The sequence below is a fragment of the Hydra viridissima genome, unplaced genomic scaffold (assembly GCF_058129835.1).
Source record: "Hydra viridissima isolate aposymbiotic clone 2 unplaced genomic scaffold, HvirCarnegie_v1 scaffold_2, whole genome shotgun sequence".
In the NCBI taxonomy this organism is placed as follows: Eukaryota; Metazoa; Cnidaria; class Hydrozoa; order Anthoathecata; family Hydridae; genus Hydra; species Hydra viridissima.
In genome coordinates, this window is record NW_028324301.1 from 25,786,994 (window position 1) to 25,793,217 (window position 6,224).

The following is a 6,224-nucleotide window of genomic DNA, read 5'->3' on the forward strand; positions in this document are numbered from 1 at the left end:
TGCAGTGTAAACTTTGTTTCATCTATATTTTACGTTTATCTTATATTTTATTTTGTCTTTTTGAGCTTTGTGTTTTGTGATGTCAAGCTACATAATCTAAACATAAAAGAGGAAAACTACGCTAACCTTTCTTTGAAAAACTATTCAAAATCTACCTTTAACAAAGTTGCGAGGCTTTTAATGCTTTTTTACTAACATACCTATATTTGCGCAAAGGATTTTATATAATTCAATTTAAACATGCCTAGTAGATTATTATGTTGTTAGTTTTTTATGCAGCTTATCTTTAGTTTCATTTATATTATGTTTTAGGTTTATCTTATATTTTATCTTATCTTTTTGAGTTTTGTGTTTTGTGATGCCAAGAATTTTAAGCTAAACTTAAAAGAGGAATGCTACGCTAACCTTTCTTTGAAAATCTATTCATAAACTACCCTAGACAAAAGCTAGATTTAAAAGAGGAAAACTACGCTATTTTTGCTTTGAAAAAACTTTCGAAAACCACCTTAATCGATAGAGATAGCACACAATTTTAAAAAGTTGCATATAGTCATCCACTTCTTCTGCAGCAAAGTAGCGATGCTTTTTATGCACTTTTTCTCACTAGTTTGCTTATATTTACGCAAAGGAATTCATTTAATTCAATCCAAGCATATATAGAAGATTATTATGCTATGATTTTTTTTTTCTTTTATGCAGCCTAACAATTATTTCACCTATATTTTATTTTACGATTAACTTTTATCTTACTTTTCTTTTTTGAGTTTTGTGTTTTGTGATATCAAGCTACATAAACTAAACTTTAAAGAGGAAAACTACGCTAACCTTTCTTTGAAAAACTATTCAAAAACTACCTTTAACAAAGTAGCGAGGCTTTTTCTCTCTAACATACCTATATTTGCGCATAGGATTTTATTTAATTTAATGTAAACATACCTAGTAGATTATTATGTTGTTGGTTTTTTATGCAGTCTAACTTTAGCTTCATCTGTATTTTATTTCACGTTTATCTTATATTTTATTTTGTCTTTTTGAGCTTTGTGTTTTGTGATGTCAAGCTACATAAGCTAAACTTAAAAGAGGAAAGCTACGCTAACCTTTCTTTGAAAAACTATTCAAAATCTACCTTTGAGATAATCTAAATTTAAAAGAGGAACACTGCGCTATTTTTGCTTTGAAAAAACTTTCGAAAACTACCTTATTCGATAGAGACAGCACACAAATTTAAAAGTTTGTATCTAGTCATCCACTTCTTCTACAGCAATGTAGCGAGGCTTTTTATGCACTTTTACTCTCTAACATACCTATATTTGCGCAAAGGATTTTATTTAACTCAATGTAAATATACATAGAAGAGTATTGTTACCCGTTTATTTTATGCAGCCTAACTTTAATTTCATCTATATTTTATATTGCGTTTACCTTATATTTTGTCTTGCCTTTGTTAGTTTTGTGTTTTGTTATGTCAAGCTTCATGATCCAATCTTAAAAGAGGAAAACTGCGCTAACTTCTCATTGAAAAAGTACTCAAAAAGGACCTAAATCGATATAGATAGCTCACGATTTTAAAAAGTTGCATATAGTCATCTTCTTCTTCAGCAAAGTATCGAGGCTTTTTATGGACTTTTAATCTCTTATTTACCCAAATTTGCGCAAAGGACTTTACTTAATTCAACTTAAACATGTCTAGTAGATTATTAAGTTGTTTGTTTTTTATGCAGCCTAACTTTAGTTTCATTTATATTTTATTTTACGTTTATCTGATATTTTATCTTGTCTTTTTGTGTGTTGTTTTGTCAAGCTACATAAGCTAAACTTAAAAGTGGAAAACTACGCTAACCTTTCTTTGAAAATCTATTCAAAAACTGCCTTAGACATAAGGTAGATTTAAAAGAGGAAGACTGCGCTATTTTTGCTTTAAAAAAACTTTCGAAAAATACCTTAATCCATCGAGGTAGTACACGAATTTACAAAGTTGTATCTAGTCATCCACTTCTTCTATAGCAAAGTAGCGAGGCTTTTTATGCACTTTTGAGTTCTAATTTATCTCTGTTTACGCAAATGGTTTTTGTTTATTTCTGTGTAATGATATACAAAAGAGTATTTTGTTAAAGATTATGCTGCAGGAGCTGCGTAAAAAAACTCTGGTGACCTTTCCTTAAGAAAAAAGCAACTGAGAGGCATGTGCGCTTTAGAAAATTCAAATCGCGATTCACCAAATTAAAAGACGAAAAGAACGAACTTTAAAAGCTCTTACTAGACGTTTGTGTTTATGATAGGCAATGCAGTTTTAGATTTTATGCAGCCTAACATTTGTTTCATCTATATCTTATTTTACGTTTATCTTATACTTTATCTTGCCTTTTTGAGTTTAGTATTTTGTGATGTCATGCTAAATAAGCTAAACTTTGCTAATTTTTATTTGAAAAAATATTCAAAAACTACCTGAATTATAAAGCTAGATCTAAAGGAGGAAAACTACGCTAACTTTTCTTTAAAAAAATATTTAAAAACTACCTTAAACATAAGCTATATCCAAAAGAGGAAAACTATGCTAACTTTTCTTTGAAAAAATACTCAAAAACTACCTTAAACATAAGCTAGATCTAAAAGAGGAAAACTACGCTAACTTTTCTTTGAAAAAATACTCAAAAACTACCTTAAACATAAGCTAGATCTAAAAGAGGAAACCTACGCTAACTTTTCTTTGAAAAAATATTCGAAAACTACCTTTAAACATGATTTAGATTTAATAGATGAAAACTACGCTAACATTTCTTTGAAAAAACATTCAAAAACTACCTTTAAACATGATTTAAATTTAAAAAAGGAAAACTACGCTAACATTTCTTTGAAAAAATATTCAAAAAGTACCTTAATCGAAAGAGATAGCACGCGAAATTAAAAAGTTGCATCTAGTCATCCGTTTCTTCTTCATCAAAGTAGCGAGGCGTTTATGCACTTTTTATTCTCTAATTTATCTCTATTTACGCAAATGGCTTTTGTTTATTTCAATGTAAAACTTTTCAAAAGAGTATTTTGTTAAAGATTATGCTGCAGGAGCTGTGTAAGATAACTCTGGTGACCTTTCTTTAAGAAAAAGCAACTAAAGTAGATGTGCGCCTAAGAGAATCCAAATTGCGATTCACTAAATTAAAAGACATATACAACAAACTTTAAAAGTGAAACTATTTTTACAAGCGTATTTGGTAAAGATGAAATGTTCTTATGACATTTTAACGTTACGAAAAGGATTTTCTTCAGTTCAAATATTTATTACAATTTAAAGTGTTAAATAATGTTACAGAAACGACCTAAAACGCCTGTTGTATTAATTTAAACGAACAAAATAGATAAAAAAAAAAGAAAAACTATCATTAAAAAAAAAAAAGAAAAAAGAAAAGAAATAGAAGTTGAGGAAAAATAAAAATAAGAACTTCTAACAAAGAGCTCTTCTTTTTATTTTTCAGATTTTAGATGCTTAATTCCTTGAATGAAAAGTTGAACTGATGACCCACTACTAAGGTTGTTCCTAGCCTTCCGTTCTCAAACTAGGCCATTCTGAGAGGCTGTTTGATTAAGTACCGTTGATAGTAGTATCGCACGTAAGAGACTTCTAAAACTCTGATTATTAATTCCTTGAATGAAGAGATGACTTCATACTCACTAACGAGGTTGTTCTTAGCCATCCGTTCTTAAACTAAGCAAAACAGTGAAGTTGTTTGATTAAGTATCACAGTTTGCTGATTTGCACATGCACCATTGCCGAAACTGTGATGCTTGGTTCCTTGATTGGATTGAAGAAGCTCATCACCATGCTTTTTACAAGCTGTCCGTTGTTATGTTTTGCAATTCAGTGGTTCTGTTTTGCAATTCATTTTCTGTTTGTTTAAGTATCATCGATGGTGGTGTCGTGCATGCAAACTTTCCGAAACTCTGATGCTTGTTTTTCTTGAATGGAGAGATGAGCTTATACTTTAGGTGACTTTTAAAACTGCAGTAATTAGTGCCTCGAATGGAAAAACGAACTCATTCTTTACAGACCAAGGTTGTTCCTGGCCATCCGTTAACATACTAGGCAACAGTACAGCGAAGCTGTTTGTTTTACAAGCTTTTGTCGTTTCGAGAAATCACTACATTAAGCATTCGATGGTGATACACGACTGATGGCCAGGTTCTGATTTTCGAATGAAAAGAAGAGTCGCATCCGACCACCGGTCGGCTTTCGACGCAAAACAGCTGTACACACTCGTCCAACGTCCAGTGACTAACTGTTGCAACGAGAAAGTTAGCTTTATTTGTCGTGCAGATTGTCCGCTTTGACGTAAAATGCTAGAAATTTGCTGAACGCTCGGTTTGCGCCGCCCAAGAGTCATTCTGTTTCTGCGTTGCCAGCGTCTGTCGGCTAAATACAACTGTAGACTCCGCGCAAGCTTTTTCACCGCAAAAGTTGTACAGAGCCACACCGAAGGCTAAAATCGACTTTAAGGTCGAAGGTTAAAATCGACCCTAGAGCTTTGAAAACGACGTCACGAAATTTTCAAGTACATCATCGAAGAAAATTACGGCGGCCAGATGCGACTCTTAGTACTAACTCTTCTAATCTTAGTACGTTAAGCATTCCAGTCGAGAGATCAGACGTTTTTTCGTCACCTAAGAGACCGGCCGATCCGTTTGCGACGCTGCGGAAAGAAAGAAGATGGCAAACCACAGGGTTGTTACCGTAACAAACCTCCGTGAGTACCTCCATCTCGAATGGCTTTTGGGGAAACGTTCGTTTTAAACTCAAAGGGATGGTTGTTAAAGCTCACAAAAGCCTGGTTAACGATTTTCTAACGGCAGAGACCGTGTTTACAATGGATGCAGGCCGTTTGCCCGAGCCCAAAGCGCAAGACCTTTCGGAGAACTCCTCTAGGTCGATGCAACGAAACTACTAGACGCGTGCACCTAGCGGCACGTTACAACCGAAGGACGCCCCTCGTGGACACTATACGAACGCAATTTTTCATTGTCCCCAGGCTTCCAAACCGTAACCTCATCCCCCTCCAATCCTAACCCCGTAATTCTCTTACTCCTTCCCCCCCCCCCCCCCCCACCCCTACCCCTCTTAAAAAAAAAAAAAAAAAAAGATAAAGAAAAAAAGAAAAAAGTTTCCTTCTCTCTTTTTTTCTAGCTTTTAGCCGGCCCTCCGCTAGAAGGGAATAGGGAGTAACGAAGGTTTGACATCAAAGTAGCGTTTCGTATAAGATTTGCTTGGCAAAATTTGACAATTTTTATAAAAGCCAAGCACTAGTTCAAACTGGAGATAATAAAACGAAATCGAATGATCTCACTTCTCAAACCACTGAGCTGCCATTGGTCGGCAGTTTCATGTTTGGAGACTATTGAGCTGCCATTGGTCGGCTGTTTAATCGTTGCGATTGGTCGGCAGTTTTATCGTTGGAGACCATTGAGAGATATAAAAGGCACTTTTTTTTTTTTTGAGCACAACATTAAACGCTATATCGTTAGATCTTGTTATAAAGGCACCCTTAAAATGCCGAATTGAAAAAAAAAAACAAAAACAAAAACAAACAGAAAAAAAAAATGAAATCGAAACGGGCATTCTTTTAAGCATAACGTTAAAAGCTAAATCGTTAGAGGTTTTATTAAGAAGGCACCTTTAGAATGCAAAAGACAAAAACGGAAAGTTTTGCTTTCCTGGCCACAAGCGATAAAATTGTTAGTAAAACGCACTCTAGCATTCTCACGTTCCAGACGTGACCAATGTTCGAGTAATCGAACAGGTCCGCTCAACCGTGAATGAAAGCGGAACTAACACACACTACCAACTAGTCACTGTGTTGGTCTGCTGAAATTACAACAGTCCATGAAAAGTATCTCGTAGAAAAGTCCTAATTTTGGATCATGGGCGGGCTGCTCAAATGAGCACTCTGCCCAATTGAAACAAAGGAAAAAAAAAAAAAAAAAAAGAAAAAAGAAACCGAAACGGGCATTCTTTTGAGCATAACGTTAAAAGCTAAATCGTTAGATGTTTTATTAAAAAGGCACCTTTAGAATGCGATGTCCTCAAATATTTTCCTCGATATTTTAATAAGTAAACAAAAACAAAACTAAGTCTTGCAACTGGCGAAAACTTTCAATAAGCAAACAAAGCAACAACTTTCCTTTCGAGTTTTTTACATTTTAAACAAAAGACAAACAAAGAAAAAAAAAACAAACAA